Here is a 20,200-nt window from a genome sequence, read left to right on the forward strand (position 1 = left end):
TACCTGCAAGGAGCATGCATAATTTCTGTTATGGGCTGGAAAAGCAGAAAATTAAAAAATAAGGACAACAAGATGCTACAAGAACACATAAGGAGCCAATAAAATTGGATTGGCAGGAATGGTAGGGCCAGTTACATGAAAAAATGGGAATTGTTCACACTGTAATCAGCTACTTGCAAGGCAGTCACCCTTGTAATCCATACAGCATGGGAAAATGAAACAGAGGGTGAGGAGTCAAGGAGGAGTCTGGACACAATTACCTATGTCCAGATTTAGATCAAAAGCAGTGTAAGAACAGGATGGCACAACACATGTCCTAACTGAGAACACAGAGGCAGACAAATTGAGATGCAGAGCATCTGACTGAGAGATTAGAGCTTTTATTAGTTAAGAGGGATCTATAGTAGCACTGCTACTCCCCTGGATTGCTCAAATAGTAATATGCCCAGCAAAGACCCAGGACAGCATGAATATGTGGGTGCCCAAGATCTACAGTGTGAGCTTCTTACTCTTGATGACATTGAAGAGCAGGATTCTGGATGAGTGCATTTTCATGCACGTCTGCATGCATGTGAGTGAGCACTGCATGACTGAATGACTGCAGAGGAGATAAACTGAGAAACTTCTTATGCACATTTCTGTCTTGGTGTATGAATGTGAGCTGAGTGAATTTAAAAGAGTACATTCATGCATTTGGGAAAGGGTATTAAAGAAGACTCCAAGATTTCAGCATTTAGAGTCAGGCAATAGATGTATCTGCCATTAGGTGAAGTTGGAATAGCTTCACAGAAATGAATGGAGGGGGGTCTAAGAACTATATAGGTACAAAGGACAATAAAAACCCAACCTTTCATGGTTCAAGTTAGCCTTAGGAGTCATACCAGAACAGATCTTTTGAGGGCATCTCAAAGCAAGCAGCTACCTGCAAGATAGAGATGTGAACAATTCATAGGCTAACTTCCAATCTTTGTGATTATGAGAGGATTCCCTTTGCCAACATCTGAGCAGGGGAGTGAGGGTTAACCCTTGAACACGGCTATAGCAGGCAAATCTTTTGAAACCAGTTTATCCCAGTTCCAGTAACTACACAATGTTCAGTGCCTGTTGAGATGCAAATATCAAGTTTATGATTAACTGTGTTAAATTCCATGGAACTGCAAGTACTTTTATTTGTTTGTATAATGAAATTGAGACAATGCACCCTTTCCTTACTATGCTTTTACTTTAATAACATTTAAAATAAAATCTTGCACTGGATGCTTGTGCTATATACTTGTATTTCCAAAGAGTTTTCTTCACATCCTTTAGTTGGAAGGGGAGTTAGTTAGCATACTATCTGCAAGGGAATATACATGTCTGATGCATGCATGACCAGGGGAAATATCATGCTAAGGAAGATGGGGATAGAACAAGCAAATATTTAACACTGACCCCATTGAAGTCAGCTGGTTCTGACTACAAAACTTGCACTGTGGAGAGAGAGACTTTTTCTAAGCAGGAGAGAGAGGACACTTCAGAGGCCTGGGTTATTCCTCTGGGTTCTGTCAGAATCTTTCAGCAATTTGCCTCTCAAGGTTTCTCAGTCACGCTGCTAAGGAGGCTACTGTGCTTGAAACACTATAAAGGTGTAACACTATAAAGATGAACACATTCCTGTTCATCAGGCATTCCAAGTTCCAGTGGTTATGTCTGGAGATGAAGACTCTGCAGAGTTTACTAGTGATGCCATAAAGGGAGATCTTGGACATGCCAGACTGTGTACCAGGCTATTGTACTAGCACTTATCTTGCTAATTAAACTTGAGGGGGACAGAAGTTCAGCCTTTATCCTTGGAGTCCTGCTGCATTAGTATTTGAGGTGGGCTGTTCATGTCTGATGCTCCTAATATTTTCCAGATGCCTTTTACTCGGCAAAGATTTCACGTTTCATATCCTTACATCTGGCACGTTGTTCCCAGATTATAGCACATGTACATCACTTTTTCCAGGACAAGGGGCCAATGTAATTTGTTTCTCTGAGTGTTTGTACTGAGGAGCTTCATCTGCCTCTTACAAACCAGACTATTCAATCTGGAAGGTCACCATGTGAACAGTATCACAGGCACTGCAGTGAGACACACTGACATGAAGCTGGCACCTCATCACCCCCGTATAGAGTTACTACACAACATTGCATTAGTCAGAATTAATGACTTGATTTATTTAGAAAGAAAAACCTTCTCCCAGGTTTCTCCCATGCCCTTTCTGAAATGGCTTTTAGCAGCTGGCATTCTGCATCTGTGGGAGGAAAGAATGAGAAGAATTGTAGTGACTTTAATAGGATTTATTCTGTGGCTTGCAAACTGGGCTCAGTGACCCACAGCAAAAAAGCCCTGAATTTCAAAGGAGTGAGTCTCTCCTTAAGCTGCTCCCTAAGACAGAGAAAGCCTTGGAGCTGGAGTTGTGATCTCCAGGAAACTTCATCACTGGTCTCATGCCCTGCAGGAGATGCTTCTACTTACATGCGGACGTATTAAGAGGCAGCAATGCCTCTTGCAATCACCCCAGTGGTGGGAAGCAGTCCCCCACTGATTAAGGAGACAGGTGGCTTTATCATGCAGCCCCACACACATACACACTCTGCAGAAATGCCTCTCCAGAACACACCTGAGAGAAACACGTACTGGGGCTGCCAAATCTGGAGGAAAGAATAGACATAGACTTTCAGTCAATTTCTGTACCAGGAGATTTCACCATTGCTGCTAAAATGGATTGGATATTCTTTTCTTTCTGCCAAGTACGTAATTTAATTAATGGTCTTGATGGTCTGATCTAACTGGAGGGCAGGCACAAGATCTGTAGATCTGAGCATTCTTGCATGTGGACAGAAAGAGCACAAAAAGCATGTTCTCAGATCACAACACAGGAAACACAAGAAAATAAGTTCGTATTCCCAAAATTTACAAAAGAAGAAATGGAGTAGAGAAGAAAAGGGAAGAGGTGGAAAAAAGGAGGAAAATACAGAGAGAAGTTTCAACTTCATAGGAAATGGTATGGTTACTTTCCATATCTTTTTTCGCCACCATACATTTGATTGTATGTTTTATTTGCTTCTTATATTTATCGATGGCCTGCAGTGGTCCTTTCTGACCTTAACCATTCTGTGATTTCATAGGACACTTCAGACTCTTAGGGACCTCAGAATGTGTCTAGTTCAGCCTCCTGTTCAATCCAAAGCCAGGTAAGTGATCAAACCTGGCTGCTATAGGCTTTAGGGCTATTTTGTCCCTTTAAAGCAGTTTCTTGGTCAATCAAGTGTATTTAATGAATTGAAACTACTGTTGTAATTATCATCGTAACCAGTCTATCATCTAGACTAGTATTAAGCATTCCTCAGATTCTTTACAGATTCTTCAGAGATTTATCACATTCTGGCCAGAAGTTTATCTGGCTCAGTTTTTCCCTGATCATGTTGAGGAATATATTCCAGTTATAATCCACTGTCATAGTCCTCTTGCCATGTCATTTCATCTTCTAAACTGTGCCCCATATCTCTTTTCACATCTCCAATAATGCTGGTAGGTAGAGGCACCAAGGCACCATAAAAACCATTGCCCATAAGAATACGAGTTGAAAGAAAGCAGCCATCTGTTCGTGTGCAATTGTGTGCAGTAAAAAAATAACAGAAGCAAATTCCTCTGAAAATAGTTGTTAATTATATGTGAGTCCAACCATTGTTAAATATTACCTTCAGCATTTTTCTCCACATAGCATAGTTGCATAAAACAGATTCCATTCCCAGCACCAGGTCTCATCCCTGGAAAATCAATGGCAGTGGAGGCAGGTAAGCCACAATATGTTCATACATTATTTCATTGAAAGACACAACAAAAAGAAATTATACTAGAACTCCAAGGCATATCAGCTATCTTACTATTCCAAACATTCATCATATAAATACTGTAGCATATGAATTTAATGTGAGTTTCTAATGACATAATTCTTCATGGAATGTGATTTGTTTATAATAATAAGAAATACTGAATGTGTCATAGAATCCTGGAGTAAAATAATTTGGTATGCAACTTCTAAGGCAGGAACATAATGTTTCTATTTGCTGTCACTGAACTGTCATTATTAAAATAATGAAAAAGATGAGGGAAGGAGGGGAGAGACTGGCAATGATCTGTGAAGCACCATTTGGTAACTATTAGTATCCTTTGAGATGCAAGTTGAAAACCTGTGTATAAAATGAAGACCACATTTTAGAATCACCATCAAGATCAGATTTCAATAATTTGAAATTCAGAATTAATTTATATTTTATAAATATACATATTTATATATATATATAAATATAATTTTGAAATTTATCTGAATAGAAGTGATCATTTGCAATATTTGAAAGTGAACAAAAGCTTTAAACTATACCATGTTTTTGTGTAGACAGCTGAGCGACGATAGAAAGAATGATTTGCTGTTCAGTTCTGACAGAGTACACTGTTAACAGCCAGGCTAGCAGATTAAAAAATTCACTTTCACTGGATTTTTTTAATGCCCTGTTAACATGGACTCTCATTCCCAGTCATGGGTTTCACAGCCTGGTTGCCTGGGAGCAGAGGAAGGAGCCCGAAGAGCGCAGCGATGCTCTGATGATACCCAGTTCAGCCCTGGGGCTGGCTCAACTCTTGGGTGCTGCATTTGCCTCTTTAAAATCAGCCCCTCTTTACAAATACCCAGTGGTGTTACTGCAAATAGCTACATAGCCTGGCATTTTTCAAATTGTTTCAACTGTAAATTTTATAGACAGATGAGTCCCTTGGACATAGGTATGAAAATAACAAATCTCCTATACGAAAGGACAATAAATTATGACTCAGGTGACTCACCCTCTGCATAGAGGACAGAAAATGAAAGAGTAAGCCTTGAATAAGAACTGACTGAGACCTGAGTGAGGCCAGTTACTGAGATAATTAGCTAAGGTCTTTTCATTTATACATTAATGAACCAGAAGATCAAAGACTTTGGCTAGGCCTGTAACCACGACTGCAACATTGTCTTGCTATGCAATAATGAACTCATTATTGGCTGCTTTCATAAATTACATGTGGTAGACTATTTTATTTTTAATACTGTACATAAAGCACAAAAACAACTACAACGTTGTTTTAGAAAATTTTAATTGCTAAGCATGCACTTTCATGTAATAAGCACATTCTTACTTTCAGCTGATTGCTGCTACGAATTTTGTCCCTTCACTGGAAATTTCCTGACAGGTGGCAAACCTTCTCTTATTTTGTGGAAGAAAGGGGAAATAAGTGACTGAATGACTGAAGTGAACTTGAAGTATGTTGCATCACTTGATAAAAATCTATAAAATCTACCTCAGAGGTAGAAAAAACCGATTAACATGCTAAGATTATGTAAGATTGAGAAAAGTAAATGTTTTAACACTCAACTTCACCCTGTCTTTTTGTGCCAGCATGTTTCTGCTATTTAACATATTAGGGACAGTTATGTCAGGACCCATGACCACAGAGTTGATGTTTAGCTTGGAAAATGAGGTATGTAAGGCTCTGAGTTGATCTTAGGAAGTCTGGAATGTTTTCTACTGTAGACTTTCTGCAACATTGAAGACAGGTTATATGATATTTATCTTTCAGGTCCAGAGCTGTAAAGCACTGTATCATTTTACACAGCTGCTGGGAGAATATATGTATAAATGTTCACAATCTATAGTTGAGAAAAGTTTACAAGCACACATCTAATTGAAACTTCCAGATAAAATCACAGCAGTTCATGAAGGAAGTTGTTGACTGTTACTGTTGGCAGTAAGATGTGATATGGAGAAAAACTTTGTCACAAATGGGCAAGTTATTATTATGTGGGCATGTTAGTATATGCTCTCTTTTAAAATGGCATAAGAAAGAAAGGTATTTTATCTATTGGCAAAGTTTCTGATGCAAAAATGATATATATATGTTCACATTTATTTATGACCCACTCAGAAGATCTGACACTGCTGGGGAGAAGTTTAAGCTTAGGCATTAAGCCATCAGTTGCTACAGTAACAGCAATTATTCACTGCTCTGGGACATAGGGTAAACCTGACACATTGATTGCCACCCCCTCCTTCCCCCCCCCCCCCCCCGCCCCCTAAATTTTTTTACTTAATGTTTTACCTTCAAGCCGATGATCGGATGATTCACAACTCAGATGAAAATAAGGGCGAGCGAAATCCCAACATCGAACAGTTTATTCAAAAACTCTTTTCGCCTGGAAATTATCCACAAGGTAACATTTTTCCATGTGCTTCATTAATTTGAATTGCTCTGCAAACTTTTGTCAACCCCCACAGTTCTCACCAAGTATTCACCAAAGCTTTTGTTTCCAGCATGACTATTCATAATGTCTTATTCATCTGTGACCTCAGTAACATGTTATGGTTGTTTTTCGCCCTAACTGGATGACTTGAAAACCCACAAAGAAGAAGGCTGCAGGAACACTTCCACCGAAAATACTCGTGCATGTCAGAGCATGCCATTGCAGAAGTGTGGCTAGGTGGATGTTTATGGCTTGTCCCTATTTCACAAACTCTATAGTAAACAAAATGGCAAAGCCAAATGCAAAGCCCAGCAAGTACGGTCCTGGGTTGTTATTAAAATATACATTCCCAAAGCTCTTTGAATGACTTCAAAGTTCCCTTGAGAAAGACATGGAGAAACTCATCATTGCTTCACTAATGTGTAGGACCTGTACAGTACAGGTTTGATGTGCTCTTCTCATGTCCTCGACAGAAAAAGGGATGTGGTTAAGAGACCTTCAGCTAGATGTAGCTCCCCAGAAAATGCTCACAGCCTCTAAAAGATGCTTCACCCATAGGAACTTTAACATCCCAGTGGGTGCTGTCACTGCCAGTGCTGCAGAGTACCTTCTACACTGCCTTTGAAAGTCTTTTGTGAGAATTTTAGTGATGAACAAGAACTTGGTCTAGTAGACATTGAGCTCTTTTTGCTAAACAAACAAAATGTTTACTGTAGTGTCTATGGGAAAACAAATTAAGAAAAAAAAACCCCAAGAGCAAGAAAAGAGCCTCCTAACACCCAAATCTAAATGCAGGGGACAAAGTCAGAAGATGTGTGCCATCAGCTTCAAGGACACCAGCAATCGATACCATGGCTCTATGCCGGGAGCACTGCCCATCTGAGCTGCATAGCTGGAGGCTTTCTGGAAAACACATTCTTTTTTCATCACCAGCTCTGAAAAACAGCTGTTCCTTGGTAATCTTTGGGAGGCAGAGAGTCCTCTCCTTCCTCAGGGGGTCCTGCTTCACCCCACTCCAGCACTAGCTTCTGTAGCCTGCTAAATTCAGTGTTGAGATAGAGCTAAGGTGTTAGGTTAACCTGCCACTCCCTTTGTCAGTGCTCATTATATTATGCGAGTCTATGAAACATCAAAAACTGTTTATCTCTGTAACTTTTAGCCCATTAATTATCAGTAAGCATCAAGAGTCCAAATTGCTCCAGCCCAGCAATAGAGTTATGCTTCCATTGTCCCCATTTGGCTGGTGCAGGGAGGAAGCAGGATCTCTAGACCTGTTCCAGATCTTAACATTGCCTTTTCTTCTGCCTGCCCATGCCTGAAATGGGTAATGATAAAGCTATTCATTCCTTTGCTCTCAATACCAAGCATTATATTAGCTTGCTGTCATTTTGAGTGCTAGCTTATCTCTCTCCACCTGCAATTAAAATGTCCAAGGAAGGGCAGCACAGTCTTAAACTGCACCTTGAGATAAAACCCCTTTTTGTTGGATTAACTCTTCTGCACACACACTGCACAATTTGCATTCTTGCATCACAAACAAGTATTTCCTGCAGTCCTATTGTCCCATCCTCATCAGAATTCTGGCTGTTTCTAAATAAATTTTCACATCAACCACTCAATACTCAATTTGTCCGCTGGCAAAAATCATTCCCAAAGACATGTGAATCAAGCCATTCTGAGTGGAAAAGAAGGAATACCTTTAACCACAAATACTCTAAAAGGCTCTGAGGTTTTTTTTTTCTCTTGGATAGTGAACCAGATGAGAGCATAAATTCTTCCAGTAATTTTCATTCTCCTATAAATCCATCATACTATTAAGGCAGCTTGAGAGTGAAGATGAGAACATTCCAATGAATTCTTTCTGAAATGTGGCAAATGTCTAGGTATAAAAAGATCAAAGTGAAATAGGCTTTCTAACCTGTACTAACACACTGATCTTGAGCCATAATATTTACTGTCATTAATCTGTGAAATATTTGGCACAAAGACATGCAATGGCTGTATCACTAATCATTACTGTGGGAGTGTATCTTTGCTCCTGTTAGCTTAGAAGTGGATCTGACCATGAAGGTTAGAACATCCAGGCATTTGAAAATGTGGGACATACAAACCTCACAACAGATGACATGATCTGATGCATCACCAAGACATCAAGGAAAATTAAGCTTAGGATGAGTCTCAAGGTCTGTGCAATCAGTCACCATTCCTACACATGGGCAGATTGTGAAGAAGCTGTTTCTAGGACTCCACTGCTTGACAATGAGTCAAGTATAATGCTTTTTGCTATTAAAATGAAATATCTACAATTGCATGTCAATAAGACAGTCAGCTGATGAAGAAACATTAATCTTAAAAAAAAAAAAAAAGGAAAGTAAAATTTTCACAGTTGAAAACTCTTTTTTCCCACTAAACAGTGGGGAAGAAAAGAGAAAGAAGTAGAATGGAATTTTAGTTCAACTTTTAGCAGAAGTCCCAACTGTTTTTAAGCTGGCTCTTGATCTATGGATATAAGGACTTAGATGAATTAGCAACATCCAGCAAGACAGAATAGGACATAGCAGTTACAATGCTTAGGTTTGTTATAGTCATCTGGTTTCACTGAGGTGTCCTTTACTTATTTTAATTCTCTTTTAAATCATCTGGTGTTAAAGAGTCCCTAAAATGCATTATGGAATTGCAAGCTAAAGCCAAGGCATACCCACTCAACAGTGACTCACTGTGCAGCCTGGGCAAGTGTCTGTCTCAGTTCAGGAAGAGGTGAATGGGGCAGTGATAGTTCTCAGTCTCATAAAACACTTAAAGAACTTCCTGTGAAAAGGAGTAGCTCTGTCACTACAGTCTCTTACCTGCCTCCCTCCTAGCCAAGTAACATAGGAAGAGCAAAGGACAAAAGCCCTGCAGAAAATTAACTACTCCCACTCAGCATCTGTTTATATCAGATGTTGGAACCCCCAGCCATCCCTTCCTGACACATCTGGTAAGTGTGTCTCCTCCACAAGACCAATAATGCACCATCATGGGGGAGTGGGAGGTAGGGTGGGGACTGACAGTAGGTAAATATACTGACACGGAAAAAGAAATTAAGGGAAATCTTACAGCAAAGCATATTTCAGTTATTTCAGGAGTCTTAATAGCAGGTCCATGAAAAAAGCAGAGGGGAGGGCTATGGAGGGCTGTGAGCAGGTTGAGGATGCTGACAGCTGAAGAATGAGGCTGCAGCTGGATCTGCTCAGTGGCTGGAGGCTTGTCAGGTCCCAGGAGCATTACTTGTGGGTCAGTGCCTTTACTGTTCTGTGTGGTGTCGATCCATACATCTAAAATGGCAGAGAAAAAGAAATGGGACATGATCTAAACTTTTCATACTTTTAGAAGACATAAAGAAGCCTTTACAACGTCCTTTTCTGGCTGTCCTCCTGGTCCTAGACAAAAGTGGAAGTTACAATAGTGCTCTGGGTGAGCCAAAATGCCTTGGCTCTGGCTGGTGCGAGATCAGACCCTCCACAGGGAGCAGTGTCAAGGTAAGAGCAGCAAGTGCACTGGAAAACACAGGTTGCAGACACTGTAGAATCAGTACTGTTTCCTGCTTGACTCAGCTTTTGTTTTTAATTTGGTATTGTCATCCACTTGTTTACACTGATACAGACCTAGTCTGGATAAACCAATCTGTGATTTCCAAAGAGCTAACACATTCCATCACAGGTCAGAATCCCACGCTTGATTGATCCGTCATGGCCTATAACAGTCATGCTGTTATATGGAATTGCACACGTCTTGCTTTGCTTGTCTCAGACAGTGCCACAAAGGTGAATGTGAATGGTGGTAACAAAGCACTGGGTTATACTGACGCAATGTGATTGGGCTCAGTTGCAATATCACAGTTTCATAATGCAGAAGGCTTTGAAGAACCAAACAGACCCCAAACAGCGTGTGAAGCACAGCTGCAGGACAGAGCTGGGAGAGCAGTGTTGGCCAGAGGGAGACACCCAGAGCAATGCATCCAGGTGTATGGGGTGTGTAGAGACAGATGCAGAGGGTCTGATATGGACAGGTATTACTTGATAGAAAGAGCACCTTCAGAACAAGGGAAGGAGCACCATCTGGTGGAAAACGGGTCAAAATTAAAAGCAGTGATTCTTCTGATCTTTTCTTTATCATCAGCTGGCAAAAAACAAAGAATTACTATCACCTCTAATTCACTTTGTATAGCTCTGGGAATCCCTGATTTACTCTTCACAGAATATCAGATCCATCTCAATGTATGTAATGTGTACAGCTCATCACATGACATAAAAATGAGTCTCTGAGTCTGGCGAAGCTTGAAGTTTTAGGACGGTTTTGATCTGAATTCTTAAGCAGAATCAGATCCAGGTATGACATGTTTGTTTGTTTTTTAAAAAAGTCTCCTCTTTTCTCACCTGACTATTTCCATTGAACCCCTGGTGCCCTTGGGACTCCTGCTCATTTGTCAAATAAAGTTAAAACCGGTCAATAGCTAAAAAAGGTCCAAGGAGGCAGACAGAAAAGATACACATGACCTTAGACACTACCTTTCTTAGGAAACAAGAGTCCAAGTAGAAGGAGCCAAATGTGAGCCATTATCTCACCCTCCTTTTTTGCAATGCATGGATCTCAGTCTATCGACTGCAGAGGATTTCTGCAAGAGTATTCAACATAGCAGCAAAAGGACATCAAGCAGCTAATTGGTATACAATTCAGAAGAACTAAGTGCAACATGCATTAGAATTAAGGGAATGAGTTAGAAGTCAAGTCAATTCCACTGATTCTGTAATTCGGAAAAGAGAAAACATCTAGCAGTAGTTTCAGATTTTAATATTGAGCAAACACCATTTAAAGTTTCTACAATAGTGAAGATCCAAGGGTCACCTGAAAAGACACTTCAGAATCAGTAGCTTTGCAAATTACATTAGAAGCAGGCTGTACCAAGTTTCTTAAACTGTTCTCTCAGTTGGGGTCAGTTTCTTTTCCTCACTTTGATTTTAACAGCGTTTAGCTGTCTTGTACTCTGTCCAGCCACTTGCTTACTCACCCTTGGTGGGAAAAGTGAGAAAACTCATCGAATGCAATAAACTCAGTTTAATAGGTAAAGCAAAAGCTGCACACACAAGCAAAATCAAACAAGGAATTCATTCACCACTTCCCATCCTCCAGCAGGTGCTTGGCCCTTCCCAAGAAAGCCGGGCTGTGTAACAGCTACTTGGGAAGACAAAGACGATAACTCTGAACATGCCCCCCTTCCTTCCTCTTTTTGTATGAGCATGATGTACAATATGGAACCTGACCAAAGCTCACTGTCTTACCTTTTCTGTTTACCATGCTGGGAACCACTTACACAATAGTAACAATTGCACAAGGAAACAAGCACTTCTGTGTTTTCGCAGTTCTAACAACGGATAGTTGCAGTACTTTAAAATCCACGCTCTAATTTGGTTTAGGGATGGTTCTTTTGCATTTGTGTATTCCTTCACTAAAAAAACAAGACCTCCTTTTTTTGTTGTTGTTGTTGTTTTTTGGTTGGTTTTTTTTGACTGGAAAATCACAGTTCCATGGATGAAGTATTCTCTTACCTGGATTATAATTTTGGACATCTTCTGCTATAAGAAGCTGTTTGCTCATCCTGCTATTGCCACTTAGCTTCACATATTTGAACCAGGTAGAATTCGTCACTGTCTGTTTTGACCAAGAATGTAATATTCTTTTGAAGTTGATATATTTTCACAAAATATTGCAAATTTTGACAAAAGGTAATTTTCTAGTGGAAAAAATCCTGCCCTGGCAGATTCATCACCAGCACTGCATTCAACCAGTTACAAAAAAATGCAATGAGTATCTAAAAACAAAATTCCTAACCTCTTCCTAGGAACTTGGATCTTTCGTCTCACCAAGGAGTCATAAAGAGGGTGGTTAACCCATGAGCTACATTCCTCAGTGACACACTGACCTGCTTGTGAAGGCAGGATACATGCCTCCTGCACTTGCTCATGTGGCTTATACTGCATCTGCCAAGCAGCAACTGCACATTCCAAGGAGAAATTTCCAGAGGTAACAGAGGTAATAATGAATACAAGACATGGAGCCAATGCTAAGGAAAGTAAGAATTTGACTCAGTTGCTGAAAGTATTTGATCAGTCCAGCCTGATCCCTGTTTCAGTTTGAGACCCATGCCTGCCTGGGTATGTTTAATGTAGTCATCTTGCTTTTTTGCAGGTAATTGTGGGTTCAAGACATGTGTGGGTGTCCTTCCAGAGACATTCTCTTCTTTTATTATTTTTATTTTTAAATAGAAATGGAATTTAAACAAGGAGCTACCTTTTCCCACTCTGCAGTTAAATACAAAGGCTTCATAAGTTTAAGTACATATTGGTTTAAAACTTCAGGCTTCAAGATTTATATGTAATTATGTTATGATCTCAATGAACACAGACTGCTTGCTTGTGTTCTTTGTTGAAAATTCTCTATCCAAATTGAGTTTGAGTTTCTCATTGCCACAAGTTATATAATTCTTTCCTTGACCACACTCCTATTCTTCTGTTTGTTGTTTGGGATTATTTCTTTCTGTAATGAGCTAATAAGAGGGATGGTTGCAAAATGAGTCTACAGGTTTCATGTAAAAATGAGTCTACAGGTTTCATGACTGCTGCAGACAGTCAGTGAAGTTAGTTTGTAGCTAAATGATTAAGATGCATGACAAGTTTCAGATCAGAGTTCCATTTTGTGAAGTAGCTACATGCATTGGCAGATAGAGATAGATAGATAGATAGATAGATAGATAGATAGATAGATAGATAGATAGATAGATGACCGAATTTAAATGGAAGGGTATTCAAACTCTTGGAGCTCTAGAACGCTTAGCAACATCCTGAATGAGCAGAAAGAAGCCTTTGCCATTGATAATTCTTCATATTTTATCCTTGTTCTATAGGCAGTTATAAACAGGACTTTTAAGCAAATTGGGGTATCCAAATCTGCTTTCTATTGAGGTTTACAAACATATTCCCCTCCGAAAATTCTAGGTCATAGATGATTACTGTATTTATTTCAAGAAAAATATTGAAATGACAGATGAATCAGTTAGATGATACTTACCTTTCTATACTTAATAATGCATGTGTCTTAAAGGAGTTGATTTATCTTGATGGCAATGACACTCTAAAATGTCATCATGTGCCTAAATGGAGGAGGACTGCAGTCACACTTGGTACTGAAGACTTTCTAGGCACAATTTAAAAATAAAGGGATTGTTCTTATTTGAAAACTCAAATGCCTATTAAAAGTCCATTAAATGCTAAAGATTCCTTCCAAAAGGTAATGTTCACAGTTTTACAGGGAAAAAAATGCAAAGAATAATATTAACTGGGGACTGAAAACTGAAGCAAGAAGGACAAGCTTACACTGTTGAACATTGCAGAAGCACTATCTGATGACAACTATATCCCAGTCTCATATGCTGTCTAATCTATGTTTCAGCTGATGCTGTTGTAATGCAGACTCTTGGTTATCCCAAGGGGAAAACTGAATGTTTGAAAACACCATTGCAGATCCCAACAGTAAAAATGTACAAACAAACTTCCCTTATTTTCTAGGGGTTTGGCACGCATGCGGGATGGCAGCTCCCCATTGCTCCCTGGCTCTGCCCTCCCAGGGCACCTCCCTGGCAGCTCTTCCCTTACAGAAGTGTACAGACACATATTAGAGCAAATGTTCTCCAAGCATGACAACTGATTACTATCTGACTTGGCCTTGGTACAGCCTGAGCATGTTAAGACCTGACAGTATTTCAGTGCTGTAAAAGGAATTCAATGTGCAGTGAGGGCATGCCTCCTAAACTTCACCGAAAGTTGGTTTGGGAGAGATCTGCAAGCCAGCATCACAGAAAATTAATGTGTGGTAATAGGAATAGTATCACATGTGTAATCCTAGCTGACTTCATAAAAAAAAAAGAATTGTTGCAGAAACTATCATTGTACTTGCTAGCTTCCTGTTCCACTCGCTGGCTTTCTGGCTGACCTCTGCCATCTGTCTGTTCAGGAAAGTGGACATGAATTAGTTAAGTGTGTGAAGTTGTTTTGTATATCCTAAAGGAAGTTAAACCTCCAATTCAGTGCTCTCACATAGCCTTAAATCACTATAGCCTAATCCTCAAGAGTAAAATGAAGATATTTAGCTTTCTTTTAATAATAAGCATAATTTATCCTACCCTAGCTGTCATTCTATCTTCTGTCAAGTTTCTGCAGAGTTCTAGTCACATACTCTTGCATTCTGATCCTTTCAGAATGGGAGGCAAATGAGGAAGTTCAGATGTGAATCCTTTGTGAATGCAAAAGGAAAACCAAATGTTCCTTCCCCTGCCTGCCCACCTAGACCATGCAAATGTTCTTTTGAGATGTGTGAAGGGTTAAGAGTTGTTCTTCTTGCATAACAATGTGCATTTATCTGTTAATCCTTCATGCTCTATTCCTAAAATGTCAAAAGCATTGTTTGAGCCAACAACATTAAGGTTTCTGTACTCCCCAGCATTCCTGAGGAACAGCAGACACAGAAATGTTCATTTCTTTCTGGAAGCTATCTAGTTAAGGGTTAGCTTTAACTGACTGCTGCACTGGTAGCTTTCAAGGTCATTTCATGGAAAAACTCAACAAAATTAAGCAGAACAGCCTTAAGTGACCTTTCCAAATAGTCGGAGACTCCCACTATGCTTCTTTACAGAACAAATTGCTGCTACTCCAATTTTCAGGATTAAACCAAAGTAAAAGGTCAAACATGTGCATTTCTACAAAGAAACGCATGGCAAGACAGGAAGTCAGACACTGGTGTCCTGGCTGCTCTCAGGATCCTTGGGCTCTACTTTGAGTTGTCCTTCTCTGTTCTGAACAAAACACACATCCCTCTGAGCTTCCTGAACATAGTTTGGAAGGGCTTTTGAAGGAACACTTTCTTCCAAGGAATAAGTGTGCAGTGTTAATGGTGTACTGCTTTAGGAAGAAGAAAGCCTTCCCATGGAAAGAGGTCTGCTTTTGTAGACACCCACCATCTAGACAGCCTAATGCAGGCTCTTTCCCTGTTGTGTCCTCCAGATGAGTTTCAGTCAGGATCAGTGAATATTTTGCCTTTCTATCTTGTACCAGGGAAGATGACAAAAAACTTTTACTTGGTTAGTTCCATTCATTTGCAAGTCCCTTGGTGATCACAGAGTCCTGCAGGATTTAGTAGTTCTCATAACTGAGTTTTCCAATTAAGGCTGTCATGAGTATTTTCACTCTGTTTCTTGTGTCTCAAGTTATGAACATTTCATGAGGTTAGATTAGTATCAAGAGAAAAGCCTAAGAAAGATTTTGTGCTTGTAAGAAAGACTTTGTGTTTCTCATCCATGGACAGAGAGGGAAGAGTTTGTTTAACTGGAACATTTAACAGGTCTGTGGTTGAGACATACTTGCTTTTCTGGTCACTAAAACATATGAGCTGCCTTTGCAGGCAGTGGAAAAGGCATACTCAGGTTTGTGTAGCAACTAAGAGGTTACTTTTCTGTGCCTTTGAGTTTCAAGGATTTTGAAACAGGTTCAAACACTTTCTGAAGTTTCATCTTTCACTGACTCCCTTAATCCCCCCAAGCTTGGCACCATTTCTCACTCATGTTTATATTTTAATCTCAAGTTTCTCATTTGAGAGCTATATTGTTTAAACCTGAGGCTGTCAGTGATGGTGCATCTGGGAGTTTTGTTACAGATTTTCCAGCAGCTTCTCACGATTTGGGGTGTGTGGGTGTGTGTGAGGGGGGTGTGTGTTCAGGGAGGATGCGCATGAACTCTGCATGAGGCTGATCACATTCATGGTAGCTCATTTTAACTTTGCATGTTTTGTCACCTGGCCTGAATGCCCATCAGCTAACACACCAAGTAGTACCAAGAAACTCTCCAGCCTGTTACAGCCTTCTGGATGTTATCCACAACTGTCTTTTCTGGTGAGCAGTGATGAAATTCCAACAAGAAGTTTGAGGTCAATCAAGAGTGACCTCATGGCTGGGTTGAAGGATCTGGAATGCAAATGGTGTTCTCCTCTACCCTGCCAGTTTCAGGGAATAGTGGGGGTAGAATCAGGAAAATCACACAGATGCCTACAGCCTCACCTGGCTATGAGCCTGCTGTTACCAGCAGGATTTTTGATCACAGGTCAGCTTACATGACACTGAGCTTTCTGGCAACAGACAGAAAAAAAGGATCTTTGCTCAGGAGTTAGCAGGTAACCCAGATTAGATGAGGGGAGGGGATAAAACTGGGATCAGCAGGGATAAGCATCACAATTTCTGCTGGTTTTATTTTCTAGCCACCAAAATATTTCCAAGCATTCTGCCTATCCTTACTAGGACCCAGAGTCATCCTTTCTCATGGACCCTGTTGGAGGTGTGCAAACCCCACAATATCTCCAAAACTTGCCTATCACAGAGGGCTTCAGCCAAACCTGCCACAGGGCAAACTGCTCCTCAGACCAGGTTGCTCATGGCCCCATCCAACCTAGCCACTAACACTTCCAAGGATGGGAGCATGGACTTTACAACAAGGAGGACTCAAGCTTACAAAGCCACAGAATCTGCAAGGTGTAAAGAAAGGTATAGCTTTGTTCAGACTTACCTAAAGCCCCATTTTCATGCATTATGCCCTTCTAGGCTCTGGCGAGTAGGAACAAAAAATTTGTCCTCAACTTAAGAATTATTAAATGTATTTTTCTAAGACACAGACAGATTTGTTAAACCAAGAACCTATTGTGTATACATCTCTAAATCAGCCTTTCATGTTGTCCCACACTTTTTAAACAGGAAAGCGAAAACATTTTTAGGGAGCATCAAATGATGAGAGGCACCAAATGCATACAGATGACGTTCTGAGGTCAGAATAAATATGAGATTCTTTACCTTTGGATTCTTTACCTTTGGGTAAAAGCTTTACTTACTTTTACCCCAAATCCTTACTTTCATGTAGAGGTTGTCAGTCTCTTCTCCCAAGAAACAAGTTACAGGATAAGAGGAAACAAGCTCAAGTTGCACCAAGGGAAAATTAGATTATATATTAGGAAAAATTTCTTCACTGAGATTTTCTTCACTGGCTGTCAAGAATTGGAACAGGCTGCCCAGGTAAGTGATTGCAACACCATCCCTGGAGGTATTTATAAGGAACTGTAGATGTTGTGTTTAGGGACATGGTTTAATGCTGGACATGGCAGTGCTGGCTTAACAGTAGGACTTGGTGACCTTAGAGGTCTTTTCCAGCCTAAATAATTCTATGATTTCCTGTGTAGATAGACATCTTCTTGAATATTGGCAATCTCAACTTCTGAGAGAAATAGGCCGTTTTATTTTGCTTTTTTTATAGGCCTTGTAAATGAAGAGATGAAAGATATTTTTAAATGGTGATAATTTTTACAGCCCTAAGTTCATTTCTCTTGTTTTCTAACCCTTGAGCTGTCTCAGATTGATCAACTGTATTGTTTCCTAACTCCTCTGACCTGAATCTGTAGGGGAATTCCCATCATATTTCAAAGGTCAAAGACACACCCTTGATTTTTCTTCCCCTGAAAGAAAATTAAAGAAGGTTGTGCAAAGCATTTTGACCCTCATTTTGGGTGACATGAGAAAAATGGCTGTCACTTCACCAGATACTCCTTAGCAGGGATACATCTTCGTTTGTTTGTTGGAGCAGCTGCCCACTCACAGCATCTAAAACTGGGAGGTGGCTAATGTAGTTAGAAGAGGAGTGGGATCTAAAAGCAGAACCATGTCATATCCTGGTGAACTGGATTCTGGGTTAAGAGATCAGTCCATGTGCAAAGTCCATGGCCCTGCTTCCTTTCTGCCAAGTAGAAGGCAAGAGAGAAAATGAGTTCTCCTCTCATGTAGTAAATCAAATTTCTTGAGTTAAAAAGAGCACAAAATCTCTTTGGCATCAAAGTGAATCCAGCAAAGCCTCCTTTTCTGTAGAAAAGTCAAAACCATGCTGTTGGGCTGGCTGGAGAACCAAAGTTTCCTTTCTGATCCATCTCCAGCTACAAATGTAAGCAGCTGTTGCCAGACAAACTCAAAAATCTCAAGTGCTGCCTATTCACCAGCAAGTCTCTAGTCAGCCTTTGTTTTTTGTCAGTGTTTCTTTCTGTCACCAATTTTAATACTAAAAACATTCAACACTGTCTTCTCACAAGAATTTCTGAGAGCAGGAAATGTGCAGTGTGTGAATCTTTAACATACAGTGATCATTCCACATAAAGCCAAGGAGAATGCCAGTGGTTCCATCATTCTGCAGCCCCACCCTGTCTGGTGCAGACAATCTTTAGGATGCAAGTGAATGGTAACTCAGAGGGGACCTGGGAACTTGTTCTATGGTGCAGCCTTGTTTATACATGTTGCTGGTTTCTTTTCACTTATGGACTCTCCTGTCTCTAGTCAGTAGCACTGTTTCTGTGTGGGATTAGTCCACAATAAAAATAAAAAGAAAATAAAAAGAAAAGGAAAAAAGGGGGGAAAAAAGAATAAGTGAAAAATCTGTACCTTTTCAGGGGATAGAAAATGTGTGGGAGTAGTTGCTACAAAAGTCAGCAAAAGCCTGATAAATCAGTTCCCTAAATTCCTCCCATGTCAAATTATGACAGTGTGGCATGATTCTTATTTAGACGATTTACATGTATAGGGGTGAAGATGTGATGCAGTGTGTTCATGACATGCTCTGCTATGATTGACCTTGAATTGTTTGGTGTTGGTGAGTCCTGAATGGAGTCAACAGGGTTAATCAGGTTTCTCTGCTTCTGTAGCTGAAAGAAAATAGATTAGTATTTATGGTATTACCATCTCCACACTTTCTACATCATACAAGTCAAAGTCTTGGGTCACTCTTATGATGGTGAGTGATAAAAAATAATAACAGGTTATAAACTAGGAAATAACAGATGAAGCCAGTTTAATAGACTGTGAACAAAGTCCACTTTTTCAAATCAAAATCAGAGACGTATCTGAATCAGAGACATCTCACTGTGGAGTTCTTCAGCATCCATTTGCACAAGCCAGCAATACTTCTCCAAGTGGTCTGAGAAGCTTTGTGGTTGACAATTTTATTAAAAACTGTGAAGGACTGTGTCATGGACTAATCCAATGATAACTTCTTCCTGCTAATCTCAAGAGTTTAGTCAAATTTATTTAAACCTGCAGCTTTGTTCATAAACTGAGCCCTAAGACTCAGGTACTTCTGTGCAAAACCAAGTACACAGCATGGACTGGAGCTGACTTGAGAATTCACAAGAGCATAAGTACATCTGTAGGACTGTATCAAAAGAGAAGTCTTTTCCCACATCCTTAAGAAATTAGGATTTTATTTAAATATCAGCATGGAGCAGCAGACAAAGGAGATGAAATCTCTTTTCTATGGTTCATTTCTTAGGGTTATACCTATACCTATACATTTTGTTCATACAGCCTTTGAGATCTCTTCTGTACTGTGCCGAAACTCCTTATTTCTACAGCTATTGATGTTTACAAGGTTATGAACAATTTCCTGTCTGATTATCCCACAGTTGATATTCTGCTTTATCAATGCAAAAGCGAAATTAGAAGAAATCAGACGGTTGCTTTGGACAAGGTGATAAGCTGTTGCACAACCTTGCGTGTTTGGTCTCACAGACTGCAAACTGAGTTTCTGGAAAGATCTTTCTGCAACGGAAGTGCCACAGTATATTTGCATTTCCCCTACAGGTAGAAGCAAACTCCATAATTTTACCATTTTGAAAGAAATGTGAAGGGAGAAAGATAGAAGAAAGATAAGCAGAGAAGGAAATTTTGAAAGAAGCATAAAGTAGAGAGATCAGTCAGTTGACGGAGAGCAAGGAGAATGCAGTGGGAGAAGGTA

At 40.0% G+C, this 20,200-nt stretch overlaps 1 protein-coding gene across 9 annotated transcripts in view; it reads left to right on the forward strand.

Annotated features, from left to right (window-relative positions):
* LOC135303344 (uncharacterized) overlaps positions 1–20,200 on the forward strand; it is a 79,389-nt gene that overhangs the window by 33,009 nt on the left and 26,180 nt on the right. For all 9 annotated transcript variants that reach the window (XR_010364816.1, XR_010364822.1, XR_010364823.1 and 6 more), the window contains one exon: positions 20,047–20,197. The gene's annotated coding sequence lies outside the window, so the exon portion shown is untranslated. The remainder of the gene's footprint in view (positions 1–20,046; positions 20,198–20,200) is intronic.

Source organism: Passer domesticus, chromosome 6, assembly GCF_036417665.1.
Source record: "Passer domesticus isolate bPasDom1 chromosome 6, bPasDom1.hap1, whole genome shotgun sequence".
NCBI classification, from domain to species: domain Eukaryota; kingdom Metazoa; phylum Chordata; class Aves; order Passeriformes; family Passeridae; genus Passer; species Passer domesticus.